At 45.8% G+C, this 24,678-nt stretch overlaps 1 long non-coding RNA gene across 3 annotated transcripts in view; it reads left to right on the top strand.

The window, feature by feature from the left end:
• LOC138926182 (uncharacterized) overlaps positions 1 to 15,490 on the top strand; it is a 36,482-nt gene extending 20,992 nt beyond the window's left edge. Inside the window, exons 3-5 of one of the 3 annotated variants that reach the window (XR_011442560.1) lie at positions 1,877 to 2,013; positions 2,071 to 2,441; positions 14,180 to 15,490. This is a non-coding gene — a long non-coding RNA (uncharacterized lncRNA). The remainder of the gene's footprint in view (positions 1 to 1,876; positions 2,014 to 2,070; positions 2,442 to 14,179) is intronic. The other 2 variants (XR_011442559.1, XR_011442558.1) reach the window with 2 other exon arrangements.
• The last annotated feature ends 9,188 nt before the right edge of the window (positions 15,491 to 24,678 follow it).

The raw sequence follows: 24,678 nt of genomic DNA, 5'->3' as shown, positions 1-24,678 counted from the left end.
GCACCTACAACTTCCGGCCTTTGTTGAAATAACCATAAAATCAAGATAAGTTATTGGATTTGCTGCCAGGAAGCAGGAATAAGCACTTTTTGCCTTTGCCCTTCTGGCCTCTGCCTTAGTCCTGTTTCTGGCTTTCAGTCCTCGTCCCTCGTCTCTCCTCCCTGTCTTGTGTCGTAGATTAATTGCTATTTTTGGTGTGAGGCCTCGTGCCCAAGTCCCCACTTCTGGCTCCTGGGAAAAAAACATTTTTGTGTAATATAAATACGAATTTTTTTTTGTATTTCCTACCCGCCTACCCGTGAACTTTTGTGTCCCGACGATTGCCTGGGTACTGGGTTCTGGTCCTGCTCGTGATCCTGCTTTCTGTTCTTCACCCACTACCCCGTGCCCGTCCCCTTGTCCTGGCAACTCTAGCTGCCTGTTTCCAGCTGGCTTTTCCCTTTTGTATAAATAGTAGAGCTCACAATGGTGCTGGGGCATTCCCGCAGCTGGAGGCACCGCACAATCAGTTTTCACAGTTCGCACCACTCCGGTGGCACCTCAATTTTCCCAGCCCCCACCCCACCCCTCTCGCAGTGCCTGGCGCACTAATGCGATTAAGCCGCTTGTTGTGGCTGTCAACGCGTTGACTGGTCTGCTCCACCTCGTAGACCTCCCCAGAGCACCTCCTGCCAGCCTTCGGGCTGCCTTTGTAATTCACTTAAGTGTGCCACTTTGGCCTGCGGTAAACGTCGTCGTCCATTGTAGGCACTGATCTCTTTAGCATACAGCCAGTGGCGAACCAGTCACCAAGCCATCCCCAGTTAGAGGCTTACCTTCTGGCCAACTCGCACATTTTCGGCTTGGCTCTGGTTTAATCATAAATTCCGTGCTGGATCTTAGTCCAGCCATTGTCCAGCCAGTGAAGTGAAATTCCACGCCCCCAGGGCCACTGCTGTCAAGAGGTCTTAACCTCTTAACTACATTTTATTTGATGACATTGTGGCGTGTGGCCAGTTTAATCACGATATTACAATTTGGTAAGGACGCTCGGTCTTTGTTCTTCTGGAATAGGACACTGGTATGCAAGTATTTCAATAATTTTAAATGACTTCCCAAGGATTCTTTTATTAAATTCTAATTTTTCCTCCAGAGCTTGTCCTCTGACAGGATAAGAAAGTGCAATTAAGGCCAAAGAGATTTTGGAAATGGCCGCCAATAAAAGTAACAGTCGAAATGGCGGCAAGTGTCACAGTTCGACACGCTGCCTACCCATCTTCTTACCCATCCTGCCTATCTTATGCCTATCCTCCCATCCCATCCTAGTTTCCGGGTACCCCACACACGCATTCCAAGTCCTGGCCCGGAGGCAGGAAGTCTTTACGGGCTCACACGCTCGTCAGGAAGCCCCGGCAATCAGGACAGCCCTGAGGCTGAGACTGAGGCGGATGGGGGCTCTGGAATTGCTCCAATTGGAGTTTATTAATTTGAGGACGTGCGTGCCGAGTTGTCGACTCGACTCGAGGTATTTACAATTCTTGTAAATATTTCCTTTATTATTGTAATTATATTTATGGGAATGTGACTGTGAATGCGAGTTTGGCGATGAGTGGGGGACATGGGGGTGCCCTGCTCGTTCATGACCACGTTGCGTGCTATCGCTGGGACCTGAGAGACTGACTTAAAGAGAATTAGCAGCACATTAAACTGATTTTTATTGGGCCACTCCACTTCACTACACACCACTCGACTCGACTCGAGTCAGTTGGTGGGGCAATTAATTTAGCATTTGCAAAGGGCCCGAAAGTATTCAACAATTGTGTAAACTCAAACTCATGAATATGCCACGACATCGGCCTACAACTAATTTTCGTACCATTTCCCCTCAACTTTACAGGAAAACACCAGCTCTACAGCTCTAGCTACAGCTCCAGCTACAGCCCCTGCCCTAGTTAGGTCTTCCGGAATGGATGACTTCTCGTCCTGCTGGAATCCTTTGGCAACTTGACTCCGGGATCTTGTTGGACGCTTCAGGTAATTATGCATATTTAAGCAGTTTTGTCTACAATTTTAAGGGAAGGCGCCTAAAAGGATGCTTTAAATTAATTATTTATGCAAGGTGGAGCCCGGAGTATAGGCCGCCCGACATATGCAAACATTTGTTCTGCTCGAAAGTCAGGTGCCTGTCAAGTGCTCCTCATGAAACAGGAAGCCATCCTGTGTATATGTCTCCTTAATGGGTTTATACTCCTCGCATGCATTTTAAAGGAAAAGCCATAGCCAAGTTGTGCCACAGCATGGTCTGCAAAATTAATAGAGGTTCCTGTTCCGGATAATTGCCACGATGGCGATGGCGAAGGAGACGGTAGAGAAACTGCTCTTTAAGTTTGCCGCCCAGGCCGCAGAATTAATGCTGCTCTATTAATGCTAATGTTGGAAAATCTCCATCTCCATTTATCAGAGTGAGTGTGTATCCTTCCTCTGCCCTCTGCGTTCTGTCTCTTTCGGCATTTGTCAATGCCCGGCCCGGCTTTCGTCCTTACTGCTCTATACTGCTATATATATTTTTTTTTGTCGAATCGCTTCCTTTCACAGCTATACTTCAATACACCGCTTTGCTTTCAGCTTAATTGTTTTGCAACTAAACATCAGTCGGACTGCCTGCTTTCATCCTGCCTTTCATTGTTGTCCTGTCTCCCCCTGCCAGCCGCCCCCTGCTTCCTTTTGGCCAGGACCAGGACCTGGCTGAAAGTCGTGTCTAAGTAGCTTTTCTATAAATGAAGGCAGGAAGCGAACGTAACGAAACAAATCTGTAGCACTCTTTTCGACTGTTTACCGAGAATCGGAGAAGGACGATGGCAGCAGGCAGGACTGAGATTCCAGAATGGAAAAAATAAACCAAGAGAACGGGCCTTGCCAACGAGGCATCCAGGTGGCTGGTTAAGCTGTTGGCATGGCACGCGGACGTGATAGCTAATTAAAATGTGTTCAAGGCCAGGGTCCGCGAAACAAGTAACAATTTATGCCACACTCCAGTGACTCAAAGGGTTGTAAGTAGTCGAGTTACCACAGCAGCAGCAGCATCACAACCGAGGGAATTAAGTTCTGGCATAATAAACACACAAAACCAAAGGGGTTCCAGGGCCTAATAGAGATTTATTAATGGCGAGAGGCAGAAGTTCGACTAATCAAAAATGAAGCCAATGAAATCGGAGTACAATTAAAAGGTAGTCCCGAAGACGTGAATAAATCCCGAAAACAATATACCCCCCTTGCTTTGAAGCCACTTCCCCTTTGGATTTCCGGACGTGAAAACTTTTTATTTAAACCCGCTTTCGTCAACGGATATGTTTGGGGCAAGTTGTACGCTTCTGGTTTCTCAACAAAAATTATAATTCCCAATGCCTGGGACCACCGAACCCCAGGACTCCTGGGCAGACAACAATCACTAGACAATGGCCACGTCGGAAATTAGCATAGTTTTAGGCACCAAAAGTTTTCTGATGTTTTTGCCAATTTCCGTCAACAATTTACGGTTCCCCCCGAAAAATAGGCGAAAACTTTTTGGCAAACGCAACTTTAAAGGCCACCGTATCCGTATCCGTATCCCGACTCCGCATCCTGAAATCTGGGGGCTATACGAAGTATCGAGGGCGCTTAATTTATTGATTTGGTCGACCCGCAGATAGACAAACTTACGGGTGTTGAATCGGGTTTTGGTTGGGATCCAAAAAGTGTGGGTCCTTGGGTGTGGCATGTGCGAGCAAAGCAAATTTATATCCAAGGCGAGAGTGGGGCTTAACGAGAACATCGAAATCAGCCCACAAATGTACGCTTAATTGAACTTTGAACCGAGCACAGATCGAAATCGAATCGAATTTGAAAAGGACCTCCCCATCCCCTGCAAGGACTTTAAACACGAACTAAATAAATCCTTCTTCTCCTTCGAGTGCGCGGAGGCCTAAGTAAATTTAACTGAAAAATCTGCTTGTTTGATGCCCGCCCCCACACCCATCCAGTGTCCTCTTCCCAGGACACTTTTGTGTGTCCTGTCCTGTGCTGCTCAGAGCCTCCTTTGTTTGCTTGTTTTGTCCTCTCGCTCCTTTTGATAAATGTCCGGCAGCAGGCAGCCAAAAACAAGCACATAAATCACACGCATGTGTGGATAAGGCGGAGGAGATGGAGCCGAGAGCCCAGAGCCCGGCAGGCCCCATACCCCGATCTGGTTCCCAACCGCTCATCTTCGGCATCATCTTGGCCAAGTAGCTAAAGTTTGCTAGCCCAGCCACACTCAAACATATGCCAATGACAAGCAGAAGTCTACTCGGTAGCCGCCCCCGCACTGCACAGGACGAAAGGACTTTGCCTGCCTGTCATGTCAACTGTGTTAAATTAGATGGATATTAGGAAAATAATCTCGTTTACTTGTTTTTAACTAAATCTCTCTTAAAGTTTGATTACAATTCATTTGGAAATGTATCTTTATTTCTTGCTGTGCAGTGTGCTTTTCCCATCGGCCGGCTGGCCATGTGGATGTTATTAAATTTGTTGCCACAGCACAGAAGCAACCACAAGGTAGAGGATGGTAGAGGAGGAAGGAGAGTGAGGGATTTGTTGCAAAAGCCAATTGATTTCAACTGAACCAACTCTGGAGTGTACGGCTGGTCTGGATGCATGGATGGCACACACAAAGTCAAATCCATAACCGAAAATCCGAGAGAATTCCGTCAGTCAGTCACTCAGTCAGTCAGACAAACAATGCACAGCCACATATCCAGGCTGTGCTCCCTTTCTGTCCGCCCACATCCTGGCTCTTTCTTCCGCTTCTGGCCGTGGCTGCTCCTGATGCTGCTGCTGTGACCGCAAATGCCCGAAATTTATGCCAATATTTGCATTCAATGCCCAAAAATAAACCGTAAAATGGTTGCTGTCTGAAGAGCGAGAGGTAGAACTGGCCCGGGTCCTGGTCGGGAGATGGGGACTGGTCGGGCGGATGCCGGACTGTTTGCCGGCCAAATGGTGTTGCCTGCTTTTAGGCGCAGGATGCCTTGGTTGTGCTGAAAATTTCATATTTATGGCTGCCAGCCGAGAGTGTTGGTATTTGTGCATTGAGTGCAATAATTCAATTGCACACCTCCGCAAGAGGAGGGCTAAGGGTGGCGGAGCGAGGTCCTTACCGGGCCGGTCCTGGCTGGTCCTTCTGGTCAGCAGTTAATGCCCCGGAATGGCGGGCATTTAAAGCGCTCGACTGAACACCAGAACAGCAAAAGGAGCCACAACTCGAGTGTGGGAAATTAAAGGAATCGGAGTGGAGTTGGGGCATAATTGGATTTGTTTAGCTGTCAATATTATGTCAGAAATCAACATGACCCGGACAAATGAGAAGCAGGAAGACGGATGCGGAGCCAGAGACGAGGGGCGCGACAGACAGGCGGGTAGATAGATAGACGGATGGCTGAATAGACAGATGGAATTGATATATAGATAGACATCCCGATATGGCGGAGTCAGGCGATATTCCTTTCCAGCTCGCTATTAACTGACTGCCGGCGACGCCAAACATGCGCCCTCGAAAAAATGACACGAACTCTGGCACTCTCCGGCGGAGAAGGGCTACCGGGCGTGGCCCACATGCAAACAAGCCTCATGCACAGAAATGGCAATCAAAAAATTTGACAACAATCCAAATCTGAAGCGGGGTGGGGAAAAACAAACAGGAGCAGGAGTAGGAGTAGGAGCAGGAGCTGGAACAGGAACGGCTGCAGCTGACAACATTGATCCGAAAATAGGAAGAAGCAAAATGAGGGATTTCCTTAAAGGACACTCCACGCCACTCCAGTCGAGACGAGTGTCCTCGACTCTGGAATCGAATCCATGTCCATAAGCGCCCTAATACCATCATTGGCTCCTTCGGTTTCAATTATAATTCACTCGTCCTTTGTGGAAAAGTGTTTAAGTTTGAGCTTACAACTACGCGGAAGGACACTTGAAAGTGCTTGAAAAGCAAGTGCAGCAGTAAGCTGCTCATTAGATGGCATGCACCGAGAAAAAAATGGTATTAAGTATGATGTTTATACATCATCTGTAGAACCCCCCATTTCGTTCTCTGCAACCAGTCTGCCCCAAAAAAACTGTGTTAATAAAGTATTTTCTCACTCGAGTGCAACCAGCAAACACTCGGAAAGTGTGGTTGTCAGAAGGGAGTTTCGAATGGAGCCGGGTGGGATAAAAGCAGCCACCCAGTTGACTTTTGTAATCAGCAGGCAAGGATGCATCTGCTCCTGCTCTTGCTCCTGCTCCTGCTCCTGCCTGATGTTGTTGATGTTGATGCAAGGTCTGAGCACAAATATTCCGACTGCCTGGCCTGACTGACAGCCGCACACCGAGAAGGATTCGAGTTAAGTGCCTGACTTGGCACTGTCATAATTTACATATGCCAAACGGCAGCGAGAAGGGTTAACTGGGTTACACGAAGCCTGGGACTGAGCCTGTGCCAGTGTGTATGCCTGTGCGAAAATCCTGCCTGAATATCCTGGCTGCCTGCAATCCTACCTTAACCTGCAGTTGTGCAGGTGTGCCTTTGTCTGACGGGGGACTTTATTTATATGAGTGATTAGCCAGTGGGTGTGGAGTTGGTGAGTGGAGTGCTCCTCCACCTCCTCCTCCTCTCTGTTTATTTATTAGTGCAAGGTGCTGTTGGGATGTGTGTCTTGTGTTTGTGGCAGGCAAATAATGTGGAGATGTGAAGGACACGTGGCTAAGCCAGCAAATACAGTGGAGCTCAAAAATCCGGATTCCAGACTGAGGTTTCGGTTTCATGAATTTAAACCGACTCTGAGTCTGAGCTGCATAACACGACTCGATATTTAAAGTCCTTCTCCTCCTGCCCCATCTGCTCTCTGGTCGCGATATTCAATATCGACGACAACTTTTGGCCGCTTGAGACTCTTGACTTTTTCAAATGCCACACACGTCGCGGCTGGCCGGGTAATTGAGTTGGAAAAATGTTGTTGACGCCGTCGTGCCCATGCAATGTGGCATTGCCACTGGCAGTGGCAACAAAGTAACTCCTACCACCAGCGACATGTTGCGACAATTGCATCTGCATCCGTATTCGCATCCGCATCCGGAGATCCGTACATCCGCATCGTCGCCTCCTGCTAGCATTTTGCATAATATTACGTTGGGGCTGGTTCCCCACCACCACACCCTCCCTTGTGAAATTTTTTGGCAATTTTTTCGGTTGCTTTTTCTTCTGCTCGGAACATGTGCGCAAACATTTAAATCAATTGTGTTCCAATCTCCCTCGGGCCGGGCGGGGCCGAGCCGGGCAAGAGCCAGAAATGAAATAAGAAAGCAGCAACTGCAACTGCAATTGCAATTGTTATGTAAAATACGAGCACGCTCGCGAATCAACAAACGCGAGCTGCCAGAAAAGAGGATGCCGGAACGCTTTTTTGGGGGATCCTGCTGGGATGAACCCGGGCTCCATTTGACTCGATTCGCTTGGATTGCATTATGTAAATAAATCCATACCGAGAAGTTTTCAATTTGGGCTTAAGGAAAACTAAAAAAAAAAAACTGCAATGGCACCGTTCGGTGGTTCTTTTCCTTGCCTTTGCCTTTCCGTTGCCTTGTGCCAATTTTTTGCACCATTGCCGACCAACCACCCAGCCGCGCAACCACCCAACTTTCGTGCCACTCGCAACTCGAGGCAAGGTGCACGTTTTCTCACACTGCAACGAAGGTCGCAGTGTATACTATATATAGTATATACATTTCGCAGTCATAGGCTTTGCCACAGGATGGCAGCGAGGCAAGGTGGGCCGAGGTGGGCTGTGGAAAAGTTTTTGCAGCTTAGGCCAGGCCAAGCGAAAGCCAACCAAAGTCAGGCACTTGCAAGCCAATAAAGCGGAAAAATATTTTATTTAGAAGGTAAAGTATTTCTCTACGGGCCACGGGCCGTGCGTAAAAAATATATATATATGTTCTTATGCAAATGACTTGCTCCAGGAAAGTTTTCGGCATAAATTGTTGTATTTATTATTTGAACGTGGCTAAATATTGCATTTCCAGTTATTGGCTGCAGTTGCAATTATTCCTAATTAGCAGCCGTTAGGTGGAAGCTATTTGCACTAAAAGTTTTATCAGGCAATTGCCAGCTTTTGGAACCTGAACTAATGGCACGATGCGTCTTGATCTCTAATGGCTGGCTTTAAATAGCTAGTCTCTGCCTCTGCCCCCTGTCTGGGTGGTTCTGAAGTACCTTCTTAGCCCACCTGAAGTACCTTATCCAGCCATCGACACGAGTTGCCGAGTTGTCGCCTTTTAATTAGTTTTGTTGCCAAGCCAGACTGAAACCGAGAATTGATCTCAACGCATCCTGGGTGACACATAATTTACCGCTTAATCAGCTGCAAGTTTTCCTCGCCACACGGAATGGTTCAAGTTTTTGGAGCTCCTCCCTCCTTCTCTGAAAGTATCTCTTGGATGCATGCAACGGTAGAATTAAAAGCATACTTTCGGCGACTTTGCAACCGCACGACAATGCAATAAAAGCAAACTTTCTCCTCGAGTTGCAGGTTGCTCAGTGCTTGCAACAAGGAAAACAATTGAGCAACTCATTGAGGAAGAAAATCAAAATGCAGTGATAAAAACAATTGACAAGAAGGGCAGACAGTGGCCCTTAGCCTCACGAACATGGAGGACAACTTGCTTCCTCCTTGTACATTGAATGTTTATTTGCATGCGACAGGGTGTCCTACATTCCTCGGAATCTATGTAGTATATAAATATATATATGGTAGAAGGATACATAGCCAGTATGTGTGCCGAGAGTTGCAAGAGGTGGGGGGGTTAAACGCGTTCTTAATATCACATAAAAAATAGAAGCGTAACAAAGTTAAACAAAACTTTTGCTGCAACAAAACTTTCGAGTTGCCTCAACCCAGTTGGAAGGGCGGTCGGGCGACGGGTGGGGCAAAGGTAGAAAGTCCTGAGCTGACTTAAAATTCAAAATGGCCTCCACTTTCGACTTGGCTTTAAGCTACGTGCCCGCATTCCCGCTTAACTTTAATTGACATTCTGTTCTGGCCAAAATCGAAGTCGCATACCGCTCCCCGGAACAGGGCACATTATTCAATTTATTTTGGACTTAGGGGGGGGGTGTGGCATGACACTCGAGGGAGCCGTTTCTGCGGCCGGCCTGCGAATTATGACGGAATTCGGAAGCGGCGCTTTACCTTATGCATGCCATCAAATATTTACCTGGGCCCGGCTCCAGCACTTGCCACAGCCTCTGGGACTCCATAAAAACCATAAGGGAACATTAGGCCTCTTACTCAAAATGCTCCCACCTATTGGATGGTATTTTCCGCTTTTCCGCGTATTTATTCACTGGCTTTTGTGGGTGTTTGGGGTGTTGGGGGTGTGGGTGGTTGTTGGTGTGGCGCTTGCACACTTGTTGAGGGCGCTGGCAGGCTTTTTAATTGCTTCGCCGCCTCGTTTACTCATCTGAATTACGCAGCCACACACACATTGCCACCCCAGCCACTTTTCCACCCACACACACAAACACACCTGAGGGCGCAAATGAGCTCTTAATTGAAAAGGAAAATAAACAAGTCACTTATCATAACAAGACTTAAGTCTCTCTCTCTATAGTATACTCTAATATCTGTACTAATATTTTTTAATATGTTTTGGAGTAAAAATATATTTTTGTGGCCTGGATTGTAAGTCCCCGGAAGAAGGGCTGCATGGGAATGAAGTGCAGGACGCGTTGCGCCAAATGTCAACAATAATTTTTAATTAAGATTTGTTTTCTTTTTTCATATTAGAGTGAACCCAGGCTTAGTTCGTGGCACAGCCCCGCACTCTGCCACATAAAGAGGCATGAAAGACACACACACTCCCAGCTAGAAAGCAGCTGCCCCGACCCTGTCCCTGTCCCTGGCTGGGCGAGGAGTTAATTTGAATTTTATAGCAGTCAAGTTGCAAGTAATTTCAGCACCCAAACGTACAACGTGCCACACTCTGGTAGATCGGGAGGCGTTGAGCAACACATGTTTCTCTAGCTGCAGCCAGGGGCGTGGCCGGGGGCGTAGATGCATGCTTTGCGAGTGTACTTCTTTTTTTTACTTCAGCCTTTGAACAATTTTCCTTGCCAACTGACGGATGAGAATGCAGAGCAGAGTTACTGGGGGTTGGGGATCGGGGAAGGAAAAAGGGGAAAAAGTTTTTCAATTTCTTCGACTGGGTGGAAAAGCGCACTGTTTGCTCGGCTACAAGTTAATCTGGCCAGAGACTCAACTTTGCTATCTGTCTTGCCACGAAGTGCGCAGAGTGGCGAGGAGGGGCATGTGGAGTGTATGCACCACCCACACACACACACCATATATATGGCTCGTATCTTCAGTTTCAGTTCATTTCCTTGCTTCCTGGCTCAAAAATACAGCAAAAAAAAAGAAAGTCCTTCCTCCTCCGCAGTGCATTTCTCTTTTTGTGGCAGCCAACTTCTAATTTCGTTACAAATTACACATGTAATGCATATGTAAGGGGGCCTGGAGATGGTGCCCCAGCCTGCTTTCGTAGCCACAGCCAATTTATTAGCTGCGAACGGCCAGCACCCCCTAGTCCCTCTGTCAGTCTCTAGTCCCTGGCCTTATCCTTTTTCCTTTATCTGCCCGCCCCAGGCCACGGGGCTCAATTACAAGCCAAGTTTATCTGGCTGCCAATAAGCTCAAGTTTATGGTCTCTCCGGCTACCCAGCTACCCAGCTACCCAGCTCTTTGGCTCTTCAGCTCCCGGCAATTAAGTTAAGCTCCGGCAAAAGAATGTGCTTGAAAAGAAGTTTTCGGATTTGGCCAAAAATTTATCCGCACATGCATCCCAACCCTCTATCCCTCTGCTGCAAGAGTTTTGTGTGTGAAAATTGAATATTCCGCATGCCACATAAATTGAGAGCAAGAACTGCAACAGCGGAGGGGGGAGACTGCTTATTAAATTATGTCTCGACTCGGCTCGGCTCGGCAAAGAAAACTTTCTTTTGGGCCATATTAAAATTGTTGGCAATCTTCTTCCGCTTTCTTTCCGACTTTTCTCCATTTGCGAGTTGCAGTTGCAAATGGTGCCGCATACTTCGAGCCTGTCGCAGCAATTATTTCATTATGTGTGAGGCCTGGCCAAAGCAAACTGCAGATTCCAGCGCCTGCCTTCCATCCTGTCGGCTTTCTTTTTGTGAAAATTATGCACTCGAAAAGTTTTACAGCAGCGGCGCCTCCCAGTTTCTCAGTTTCTCAGCCTGCCAGCAACATTCTCATTTACTTTCGGCCATATTTTCACCGCTTTGCCCGGCCAGACAAAGAGGCGTTGACTACTACTACGTTTCATTGTTATTATCATAATTGCATAAAAGCGGAGAGTTTTAGAGGCGGCAAGTGCACTGGCACGGCTGCAGGAACAAGGATCTGCGGCGCCGCTTGCTGGCGACAGTTTCTCGGACAGGACACCACTAAGCTCCTTGTTTGAATTGGGCTTGGAACAGGGATTTGCATCTGGCTGCGTTTCAGTTTTAATTAGTGCGAGCTGTTTGCTTCTGTGTGTGAGCTCCATTAATTTCCCTTCGCCAGCACGTGTCCTTCGCGGAGTCCTGAATTCTGACTTTTTCGGCATTCGGCTTTCAGAGCCTTGGACTTTGGCGTTCGGCTTGTGGATTTTTCTCCCTTACGCATCATTAAACGTGCCCCCAGGCGGGGCATACGTAAATTAAAGTGCCATATAATTTGGACACCACGCCCTGGGGCCCAACCAGAGAAAAGGCCAAGAACTGAATCTATACCTGACGATGGTGTCAGTCACGAAGATACTTTGTCTATCATTGTGTACTGGGTATCACATGGTCGTGTTCCATTTTATCCTTGGTTCCTTGGCCCGCTGGGCTATTTGCTTCCCCCGTCCTGGTGAGTGATTATAAATAAGAGATTTCGCAGGGGGCAGGACTCTGTCCAATTTCCATGCCGGCCACGCTTGGTTTATTTTCGTTGCCGACCAACATCATTGATTATATCAAATGGCTTGCTAAACGCTGACTCTGAACGCTTTGTCTCGCAAGGCGGAAGCGGAAATGTCCAGATCCTGGAGGGCACGAGGGCGACGGGGGCGGAGTGGGTGGTGTTGCCCGGATTTATGTAGACAGTGGCAGGGCTCGAGTTTCGGTGGGGGGTTTGGGAGCAGCTGCAACGGTTTCAACTTTTACCGCTCAAGGCGTTTGCCTGTCATACTAACACGCCCTGCTGCCACTGCCACACGCCACAAGTTGCGTGCCACAGTCACAAGCTTGCCACATTTGGCTCTTCGGCCTTTCGCCGGCGGAAGTGCGTGGCATGACGCGGCCTGAAACTTGGCCTTGTTGGTCTCAAAATTATGCCACAGCCGATTTGCATATGCCCCAGCCAAGGTGCAAGTGGAAACTGGACCTGCGACCTGCGACCTCCACCCTGGTGGGCCATCAATCAGACTATCGGAATCAGACTATGCACCAAAATGTTGCACTTCAAAATTTGTTTAACCTTTGCAAGTTCTCTTCAAATTTCAAGCCCAATTTGCTGGTATACATATACAGTTCCTGGTATCTATCATACAACATCAATCGTCCTGACGGGGGGCTGGGAAGAGAGAGGCCTGGGGCGTGGCCCTTGACTGATAGACACACAGTATTAAAATTACTGACAGCTACAATTTATTATCAATTGGCAAACAAAGAGCTCGGAATTGAAACTCACGTTATACATTTAAATCAATTGCGGGAATCCAATGGATGTACATATAATCGAAGTAGCGAGAGCATGGAGTACAGCACTGTTTCATTGATGGATTTCGTGGAACAATTAGAATTTCAAATGTAAAGACCAGGGGCAGTGGAGGTGCCAGGGGCTGGGAGGAGTGAAATTCCGGATGGGAGACAGTGTCAAGGCAGCAAATGTATTCATTTCCACTTTGCAGCTTCGGATATTTATTGCATATTTAATGAGTTTAAGCTCAGACAGAAAATGAAATGCAATGCAATTTGCGAATGTGTGGGCCCTGTTCTGCTGGCTCTGCTCCACCTCTGCTCCTCCGATTCCCGGCTCCTGCTCCTCCTCCTGCTAGTGGTCGTCCTCGTGCTCGTCCTTTCAGTGTGCGTTTGGTGATTTCCTGTTTGTGGCCAGCAATTGATTTGTTTACAATTTAGATACCAATTGGATTCGAAAGCAGCCGGCTAGGCCGACTAGGCCTGCTGGGAAATTAGTTCAATTGTTTGTGTTGGCCAGCACCAGAAGGAGACGGAAAACAGGCCAGAAAATAAGAGAGGTACAGGGATAGGGGCAGGGCTTGGTAGAGGGACGGGTGGCACAAGTCAATGGGCAGCTTTAATTTAACATTGCGTATACGCCACGCGGGCTTCGCTCATAAATAACAAAATCGCATTAATTTAAAACTCATTTCGTGAATAAACACAGACTCGGGGTGGCTGGGGGGTGGCCAGATGTCCATAGTATGGGGGTAACGGGGTGGCGCCGCACACGCATGCAGCCGGCAAACTGCATTTTAAATTAAAATTAAAAGTAACTTGCTTCTATCCATTATCGCCAACGGCGAGGACAGCCGAGTAACCGAACAGGGTCCTGGCTGTCTGTCCTGGCTGTCCGTTTTACAGCAAGGACAGGCCTGGACAACGTCCTGCCTGCAAGGCGATAAATAATAAATATTGTGCACGCATACAATTATGGTGCAGCGAGCCTCGCGCCACTCTTATCCTTATTTTTGGGAGGCCTGTGGTCAGGTGCAAATATCTAAAAACAATGCAATGATTTATGGCCTGGCAGCGCCACGATTTTTCTTCACTATTGTCCAACGAAGCGTGAATAATCGGTTTGCGTGTAATATTCGCACACCTCAGCTAAAAAGTCCTTGCCGCCGCTTAATTGAATTTTAATTTCGCACTCTGGAGGGCGAATGCCGCCTGTGCGGCATTGTGATTGATTTTTAATTAAAATATTTATTTATTTGTAATTGAATTGATTGACTTTTCGATGGCTGACCGCAACAAAAGCAGAAAATATAAAACACCAGGAGCCTGCTTAATGCGATCCTGATGCGTCCAGAGCAATCACTGAATATTTAACTAATTTCCGTTTATCCATCACTCTTATATTTGCAGATACCGGACTATCGGACTCTCGGACTGACTGTGTGTCCCGAAGGATCTGGAATCGGATAGAAGGTAAGGCAGAGGGCCAGAGGGGCTATTCGACTCGAAGGACAAACAATCATTAATATCAATTTGTTTGGTCCTGATTCCGGCATCTGGACTGGAGTGGAACACTTCTTCTGTTTATGACTGCAGCGCACGCAGAGGTATTATTTATTTACTCCACTACGGTTACTAGCCGCAGGCAGATGCTACTCTCTACTCGGCCCCACTTGGTCCTCCTTCCATTTTCCGCTTTTCAAATAAACAATAAATTAAATTACCACATTTGATTGCCGGGCCCAAAACATTTTTGATATTCCCCATGTGTGTCCTGTGCTCCTGCTCCGATGCTCTTCCTGTCACACTTTGAATGCGTAAATGACTAAATGACTAAATGAATGAATGCATTATGGATGCTCCCTGCTGATGTTGCTGCTACTGATGCTGCTGCTGGTGTTGGGCAAAAATTGATTTTTAAGTTACGAGCCACACGCATTTATTTGGCAATTCGATACCCCCCATACCCAATACTTCTCTCGAGCAGTACTTTTCGGTTGCCAATGTCAGGGAATTGCAATTCAATTTCGTATCCTCTGGCACTCCTCCTCAAGGAGCTGGCCATATGAGTATGTGTGTGTGTGTTTTTTATACATGTCCTTTTTGGCCAAGCCGCCGGCAGAGATTTATGGGCGAACGCACAAAAACGTTCATTGAAAACACATTTTCCATTTTACCACTCGGGGATTCCCGCACTTCGAATTGCAAATTCAATAAAGCATTATATAATATGGGCAAAACTCTCTCGCCAGCACTCACACACACGCGGTGCCGTTGCCGATGCCCGATGCCGAGGCCGATGCCTTGGATGCAAGTGCAATAATTTACAACATTTTAATCGAATTAGACGCAGACGATGGGTGCTGGAAGACAGAAAACGAAAGATGGGCAGCGGCCAAGAAGCAAAATGCATTTTAAGTGCCGCATGGAGGAACTTTGGCACTTGGCAATGCCACCAGCAGCGGAAAGACAAAAAGAAATGGCACACCCAGTGGCCAAGGAATCGTACTTGAACATGTGCCAGCAAATCTGCGCCAGGACCAAGACCATTGCCGACGCCAGAACGAAATGAAAAACCATTTAAGACCCCAGCCATGGCAAGATAATTGTCGGACAGGTCGTACCCTAAACGAGAAGATGTCGTCTCCAGTCTCGAATATGCAGATTTTTAGCAAAACAGACATCCTCCGTCCATGAGCACATAACTCTTGCCTAACATTTTATTTTTTTTTTTTTTTTTTTTTTTTTTTTTTTTTTTTTTTTTTTTTTTTTTTTTTCGCGGTCTTTCAGAATTTGGAAATGGCTTGTGCATCAATAAGAGCATCAGCTAGCATTCCTGTATTCATCATAAAGCTTAGAGGCCCAGACGACCGAGGGGCGCTCAAGAAACGATTTGTTAGAGTATATTAAGTTATTTGTTAATTATTAAGCTAAGAGGAGTTAGTAAGGAAATTTAAAATTCTATATTTTAAATTAGAGGGACAGGAAAGAGATGTAATAGAGTAGAGACCATTGTAGTTCGAACATAATACCCTAAAAGGGTCATGCAGTGCATATGTCGAACTACAACGGCTAAGGAACAGAGGACTAAAGTTTCGAGTCCTTCTATTAGGAATGTTGAAATTTAAGCGTGTTAGTAAATGCTGGCTATCTACATCCCCGTTGATAAGGTTTTGCAGAAAAACTACACCGAGCATTGTCCTACGATTTGTTAAGCTAGGTAAGTTAATAAGTAAAAGTCTGCTACTGTAGGATGGAAGCTGAAGATTTGCATCCCAGTATAGACCTCTAAGTGCAAATATTAAAAAGTTCTTTTGTACGGATTCTATGCGGTCCTTATGTACTCCATATTGGGGACTCCAGACACATGAACCGTACTCTAGTATCGGACGGACCAAAGAAATGAATAAAGTTTTGGTTATATAGGGGTCATTAAATTCTTTTGACCACCTTTTAATAAAACCAAGGACTCCTTTAGCCTTATTAACCATTAAGGAAATATGGTCGGCAAATTTAAGTTTTATGTCTAATAGGATGCCGAGATCATTAACCTGGGTTAATTTTTCTAAGGCAATCCCATTAATGGAATACGTAGCTTGCAGAGGGCAAGAACGATAAAAAGACATATGCTTGCATTTTGATCCATTAAGTATTAAATCATTAGCCAAACACCATTTTTGAAAGTTATCAAGGTCAGACTGAAGACTGCATTGGGCAGAGATGGATTTATACTGAAGACAAAGCTTTACATCATCTGCATACATAAGAACTAGAGAGTTCGTTAAAGCAGGGGGCAAGTCGTTTATAAAAAGCGTAAATAATAACGGGCCAAGATGACTTCCTTGAGGGACGCCGGATGTAGCACGGACCAGACGGGACTGTATGTTTTTAAATAAGACTCTTTGTGTCCTTCCATCTAGGTAGCTGGAGATCCACGTTAAGAGGTCTTTAGGAAAACCCAGCATATTCAGTTTACTCAACAAAAGTGAGTGATTAACTGAATCAAATGCTTTGCTGAAGTCTGTGTAAATTACATCGGTTTGATATCCCTTACAAAAGCCGTCTATGACAAAGGATGTCAACTCCAATAAGTTTGTGGTGGTGGAGCGACGCTTAATAAAGCCATGCTGACAAGGAGTGATGATCGAAGAGCAAAGGTGTTGCAAATGAGGGGTAATTAATTTTTCAAATAACTTTGGAATTGCCGACAACTTAGAGATGCCTCTGTAGTTGGCAGCCTCGGACTTTTTCCCCTTTTTATGTAGGGGAATTATAAATGATTCCTTCCACTTAAGGGGAAAAATCGAGGTTTCCAAAGATAAGTTGAAAAGTCTTAGAAGAGGTTTGCACAGAGCCCTGGCGCAGTATTTTAGCACACAGCCTGGTACTCCGTCGGGGCCTGGCGAATAAATGGGTTTTACCCTTAAAAGACCAGATAATAAGTTGCTCTCAGAAAAAGACGGACAGAAAATAAGATTTGCTGCTTGAATGTTATATGCATAAGGCTGATCAGTCAATTTAGGAGGAGAATAAGTTGTTTGAAAAAATTCTGCGAATAGATCGGCAATGGCCTGATCCGAAGTCGCAGAGGAATTTTCAAACATAAGCAGAGGTGAAAAAGATACGTGTTTACGCTTAGTGTTTACAAAATTATAAAACTGCTTTGGATCCTGAGTAAATTGAATCCGGCAGCGGTCAATATAATTCCTATAACATTCAGCGTTATGCACGGTAAAATTCGACCGAGCTAGTAGGTATCTTGAGAAATCAACACTACTGCAGGTTTTTTTATATTTAAGTAAAAGCTTATTTTTTTTATTTTTTAGGTTAGTGAGGGACCTTGTATACCAAGGAGGATTTGTTGAAGCGGACGGATGTTTCCAAGGCACACATGAGTCAAAAAATGTATTTAAAGTAAAATAAAATTTTTCTAAAGTGACATTAAGATCAGTGCACGCCAGAATATCAGACCAGTCAAATGTATCGATAAGGCTATTAAGTTTTTGAAAATCAGCTTTACGGAAACAGCGAATCTTATTTACCACGCTCGGAGACATCTGATCGATACCAGGAGTGGTTTCGATTGAGACCTCCAGCGTGGGGTGATATGGATCCTCTGGGGCTGAAAGGGGAAAAGCTCTGGAGAGAGCGGTACCATCTGGATCAGATACAAAACATAAGTCTAAGAGCCGACCTAGCGAATTTCTGACATGATTGATCTGACCTAGGGACATGTCAAACATGCCCGCGGTGAAGTCATGGTAAGTTATAAGTGACAAAGATGGTGAGTTATCGACGTTGGACCACTTTAATTCTGGGATATTAAAGTCGCCCACCGCTACGAGTTGGTCACGATCCGTCATAAGATTAGAGACGTATCGAATAGCGGACAAATGCTGCCAATATGTGGGCGGTTCAGACATAGGAGGTATATATGAACATGTAATGTATAAAGCTTTCACGGACATAGTGATTTTAACGCAAATAAATTCTATGTCACCAAACTCTTGGGATTTCACCTCTTCAGAAGCAAAAGTAGAGTCTACCGAAATGAGGACTCCACCTCCTCTTCGCTGAGATCGATCCCGTCTAAAAGTGGTGTACTTACTTGGAAAAACTTCGGAGCTAAAGATCTCCGGATTTAACCAAGTTTCTGTAAATGCTATTATATGGGATGCAAAGAAAGAACTATCAGAATATAGCTTGGGGAGTTTGCTACGTAGCCCCCTAGTATTCTGATAGGTAAGAGTTAGTGAGGAAATTAGTTTTTTGGGTTAGAGGCCAAAGAAGAGGTGGAGGGTTGGTCAGTGGTTCCGATATTGGGAAGTCTCACTCCCACTGGTTTATTAACTTTTTTTTTAACGGAACTAGGCTGATGTTCTTGGACGAAAAGATTCTCTGGCCAAAAACTGGGAGAACAAATCGTCTTGAACATCAGCGCGGGCACACGAATCTTGAAAGAAGACGTGCGCCTTGTATAATTGTATTTAAATTTTTGTATGTCCTCCACCTTTATATCGGCTTTAGTTTTGGCTTTGATATAAGCCGAGATATCAATCTCTGAAGTATCAGGGGCAAGCCGAGAAACAAATATATGTTTCGATGGAGGAATCACCTGTAAGGGTTTTGGTGTCGCAGGTACAAGAACTGCAGCATCAGTCGGTGCCGGTGGTCCGGACTGTGGAATACCCTTTTGGGTGACCCTAATGGGGGTTTCGTTCCCTAGGACCTGTGGCATCACTTGAAGGGATGCCATGGCGGACATATCGGACAATTGCTCATTATCCCTGAGAAATTCTGACGAATTTTTCTCAGTTAAGGCCCTTGGGGTGGCCAGAGTTATGAGCGGCTGCATTAATGTCGGCTGAGCTGGCTGAGGCGGATCAGAAACAGCGGATTTCTTACGCTTAGGGGACTCATTTAGCAGCTGAAGGCCACTAAATTGAGTGTCAAGCGCACAGAGCTGGTCATTGATTTTACGAAAACCAGTGATCAGCTCTTTAAATCCATTTTTGGTCTGTCTCATGAACGACCTCATTTCGCCTTGCACAGCACGACAATTTTCGCAACAATAATGTATCCCAGACCTACGGGAAATGGCATCCGAAACTGATGCAGTGAAACCGGCACACTTGGCGTGCACGACGTTTTCACATAACCAGCAATGGATACTAGGCTGGGATGTGGAAATCGTCTTGTTGCAAGACTTAATGGCACAGACCAGTTTAAATTCCATTTTGTTTATTATTATTATTTTTTTTTTTTAATTTAATAAGACAAAAATTAATATTTAAAAAGTTAAAAAACACAATACCTTGAACCACTGTGCCAAACAAGAAGCCGAAGCGGGAGCTTTGAAAGAGTGCACAAGAGAAATGCAGAAAATATAGATAAGCCGGGGAAGAAGCAGAGCTGAGCTATGCTTGGAATAGAATTTAGACAAATTATTAATTCGATTCCAAATATACCAAAGCACTCGCGAAGCGATACGGTTTAGGCTTTAAGATTGTTATGATTCACAAGATTAATTCACAAAGTATGTAAACACCGGTTTACCAATATTTATCAAAAACGCAGTGCGCACAAAAAAACACGACCGTTCGCTTGAAAGAAAGAGAGGGATTTTGGTATCAAGCTTTCGATATAAAAAAAAATTAAAACTCCTCTTTGGGTAAAGTGCTAAAACCTGAATATTTACTTTTGATTATTGTTCGTGAGATTCACTCCCCCCCTACTTGATCCTGTCATAAAATATCCTTAGAGTGTTTTGCTTTTTTGAAGTTTAAACATTGGATTTCGAGGCACATGCAGTGGCAGGCGGCAGGCTCCCAAGTGCATCAGGCACAGGGGCATCCCAGACAAGGAGGAGAATTGTCATAAATTCCAGGCAATAAATTTCTATTTGTTTTATTTCGCCATTCTATTTTCGTTGCCCTGGCACAATGGCAGTTATGCTGGAGCCCGGAGCCAGCTAACTGCTAGCTGGCTGGCCCTCATCCTTTTTTTTTTGCAGCGAAGCGTGCAAAAATAAAAATGCTGTTTCTTTTCTTGGATTTGCGTTGGGTATGGCTGGGCTTTATTCCTGGCTCTTGACTCCGAACCTCCGACCCTCGGATTTTTGGCCTTTTCTCCCCACCAGCCGTGCCTGCAGCTGCTGCAACATACTCGAGTTAATATGCAATTGGACACCCGCCCGTAAATCCGACTAATGGCAGCATCTCAGGCTCCCTTCGGAATGATAATGAAATGCTCTCCGGCATTGGATTTTTCAATTTTCCTAAAGTCTGTCTGCCTGTCTGTCGCTCAACTGCCACTAAAGCGCTAATAACTTTTGTCTTTTGGCTGTGAAAATCGATAGAGCTCGCCAGCAAAGCTCGTTGGCTGGTGGGTGATGGCTAAGACCATGTCACAAAATCCGTTAAGTACCCAAGACACCCCAAGCTCAACGGCGGGTGACATGTTATTAGCCCGAAAATATGTTCTAGTCTTATGGGTTTTTAAATTTCTTTCAACTTTTCTTAGTGCTTGCGACTTTAATGAGTCCATTCGGCTGATTCCATTAGCTATCGTGTGCTCTAAGAATTTTGGTTTTATTGCATCAGGTTGCGAGCGAGTGCCCTGAAAAGTATGCTACATACAAATTACAATTTGCGTGCCGCCGCCATCGCTGCAGCTTAGCTGCTGCGCTTTAGTTGCTGTTTCAGCGAATGACATGCAAACGTTGCATTATGAATGTTATTATAAAATCTCGCTCTAGCCCGGCTTCAGCTCCAGCTCCAGCTACAGTTCCAGCTCTGGCTCCACTTCCAGATGGTTGGGAGTAGAGGGCAGAGTGCGGGGTGTGTGTATGCATTTAAACGACTCTATTTACCACAAAATGGCAGCCACTGAACAACATGCCAGCAAACAATGAACGATAATAATAATGACACAACAGCAACAACAGCAACAACAACAAGAGCAGCTGAAAAGGCAAACGTTGTAATGGCCGAAATACACTCTAGTGGGAGTTAAGAGTGTGTGCCGCAGTGTGTGTGTGTGTGTGTGTGCACTTTACAGCTATTTAAAATTTAAATAATAGCAGAATACGCCGACCAAAAATACAAAAAAAAAAAAGAAATATTAAAACGAGGAGAGAGGAACAACCGCACGGAATAATAATAAATCATGTGAAATATGTATTTTCCATACGCACACGTATGCTATTCGCACAGGATGTGTGTATGTGTGTGTGTGTGTGTGTTCGTGTGTTGTTTGGCTTTGAGTTTGTAAGAGTTTGTGTGTGGCAGCAGCATTGTTGGCAGCAGCGTTTTGCCATTTGGGCCAATGCTTTTGGCCATGGCGCCGCGTGTTGATTTAATAGTCGTGGTCACAAGCATTATGGCATGCTCATGATTGCCCCGAAAAATACGTGAGGCCCCGCCCCGCCGCTACATCCCCATCCGGGTTTTCCGCCCTGTGTCCCTGTGTCCTGTATCGCACATTGTTCCGGTTCGGGCTTTTTATGCAAATTCCCCCATACGCCATTATTTATTGTGTATTTAAACAGATTACGTATACGGCAGGGGTGCCGAAGATTTAGCCAGGAGAACAAATGCCAAGTGGTAGTGGCTGGGATTGCAAATTGAAAAAGCGAAAAGTGATGGCGTTGATGGCGATGGCATCCAACCAAGACGTCGACATCTGTAATCCTTGCGCCATAAAAATTCAAATTTCACCGCCCTCATATGCTACGCCACAAATCTCACTTAATTGTTGTTGCGGTTCCTGCTGCTCTGCAATGAAATTCCATGCATTCTAATTTATGCAAAACGCAACGGGCAAGAAAGCCCCAGCTCCAGCTCCACCACCAGCTCCAGCTACACGGCACAAAATGGCTAGAACAAAAAAAGGAATCCTGGCTGGCTGGCCACATTGCGCCTTTAGTTTTGTATCGTTCTGCACTTGTGCGAAAACACAATGGCTTCAAATATAAAAAGAATGAAATAAAAACGGTGCAGGAGCTGAAGCAGCTGGAAGAGTAAAGTACAATGTGAGTAACGAAATGGCAGGCCAACAGAATGCAAACCGAAACTCAGCTGCGAGCGAGCTGAAGCGAAACAGGCAACCAACCAGCCAAGTCAGGCAAGCAGCCAGCCAGTCCGCAAGCCAGCCTGCCAGCTAGCTAGCGGGGCATACTTGGCGTATACGTAATACGTATACGTAACACGAACAACAATTGCAATGGCTACGTGCCAGGCAACCGAACATAAAGGAAATGCTGGCAGGCGGGGAGAGGTAAACGGTATTAATGGGCAGTCCTGCCAGGACCTTCTTTTTGGCAGCAGTTGGCATAGCGTAACAGAAATTGCTGCAATGCGACTTTTTCGCTTTTTGGCTGTTGATGTCTTTTCTGTTTCGGTATGTTGCACGTGCAACATCTGTGTGTGAGTGCGAATGGAAGTGTGTGTGTGTGTGTGTCTAGGGTATAGTGTCTAGTGACTGCAGCAACGAACAAATCACTGAAACAAGTTCCAAAGAGATACATACTCGATTCTATGCGCCGAGTAGTAATCGAATGCTAATGGAAAACTGTTGCTCATAAATATGCCAACCAGCAGCAAATTGTCGAAGAGGCGGCCATAAAAACTACAAGGGCCATTTAACTTATGAGTGGTGGAAAATCCTTGCCATCACCTCCAGGACCTCCTCCAGAGCCCCCAGCCCTCTCCCGTATGTATGATATGCTCCTTGGCCTGTGCCAATTGCCAGTGGCGTTGGCAGCGACAGTGGCGGCAATGGCGGCGTCTCTAGCTCTTCAGCGTCATCAACACATCGTGTACGTGACTTTGCTAACAAAAATTAACAATTTCATTAGTGGCTCGCGTTGCAGGACGAAGAGGGGGGCCATGGGGGGGCGAGCGAAGGATACTGAAGATGACGTAGTGTCAGCCGGAGCAGAAAAAAAGTCTCAGATGTGGGAAGAAAAAATATAAAAGAGCTGAGGGGGCAAAAAAAAAAAATTGCTGCCACTTATCAAACAGACGCCCACACATACACACACAACCTCACTTCCTGTCTCTGCTTTGTGTGTGTGTGTGTAAAACTAACGAACCACGCTGCCCCTTCTCCACTGCAGTCATTTACAATACGTCTAAAAAGGCGCTGCGTGCTGTACGTGCATCAAGTGCGCTTCAAATGCACTTCATTGCCTCCGAGCCACACACAGATACTCACTCACACTCACAGGCAGCAGCAATTCACACCCACACCTATACACGCACACCATGGCCATGTACCACCCAGAGTACAGAGTGCTTAGGCTTTGTGCCTGCACAAAGTAAATGAAATCGTGTAAGAGAGCAAGGAGGAGCAAGACATAAAAAAAATCGGAAAAAAAAAATAAAAAAGCATACAGCAGAGACATCAAAAAGCGTTGGCTCAGTTGCCGGCACCTTTTAGCACTCGCAGAGATACAGATACACCCAGACTCACCTACCCCACCGATACACAGATACAAATACCAGCGCAGATGCAGACTCCAACACAGTCACATTCGCACACAATCAATTGCCTAAAGTAGTTTGTAAAATAGGATAAAGTTGCTGTAAACTTGGGGATCTCGGGCGGGCAAGGATTCCCCGAGACAGTCCTCTAATGAAAACGTAAAATCCTGCCGCACTTACATACATCCTGCCGCACCCTCCCCTGGTGAATTTTCCTGCTTTATTTGCCCAAGATTTGTGAGCAAACATACATGGATTTCAGGGTTTTTTTCTTTTTTCCTCCAGCTTGTTCTTTCTTATTATTTCGATTTACTTGTATCCTTGCTCCTTGGCGAAAGGCGCACTGCAGTCATTCTACCCGACGAGCCCCCTTGGGCAATTTTAAAGGCGGCTCCGCCTCCGTTCTCCGCCCTCTGCTGCTCCTGCACGGATTTGGCTTTGGCTTTTGGGGGCCGGGTTCTGCCACGATTTGGCCAAAATGTGAGTGAGGACGCTTGAAATTTTGAGGGCAGCCAAGCGAATCTGTCAAACGGCAAATACGAGTAAATAATAAAATCAAGTTGCCAGGCTGGTAATGTGCTTGAAATTGATTTTTTGTTGCGCCAGACAACAAGCGACGAGGAGGCACAATGGGAAAGGTTCAGGAACGATGGGACGGGAGGACCTCTTGGTCAAATATTTGCTGAAAAATTGCTGGCCAGGTGTTGTAAAGACTTTGCTGTGCCTGGAAACACAAACAGGATTTAACAAACGAATGGTTTTTAGGGTAATGGAAATTAAAACAGAGAGATTTTTCCTGGGGAGACCCCTTCAAAATGTGGAATTCCCAAATGAGCCCCCTTGGGAAGGTCATATCTTGGCCAATACTTGTCCGATTCACGGAAGGAATAGCTTAATCGATTTGTGGGGCGATTCCCCGTCAAT

This window comes from Drosophila bipectinata, chromosome 2R (genome assembly GCF_030179905.1).
Source record: "Drosophila bipectinata strain 14024-0381.07 chromosome 2R, DbipHiC1v2, whole genome shotgun sequence".
NCBI classification, from domain to species: Eukaryota; Metazoa; Arthropoda; class Insecta; order Diptera; family Drosophilidae; genus Drosophila; species Drosophila bipectinata.
Note: the sequence above shows the minus strand (reverse complement) of the source record. Positions and strands in the feature narration are given on the sequence as shown.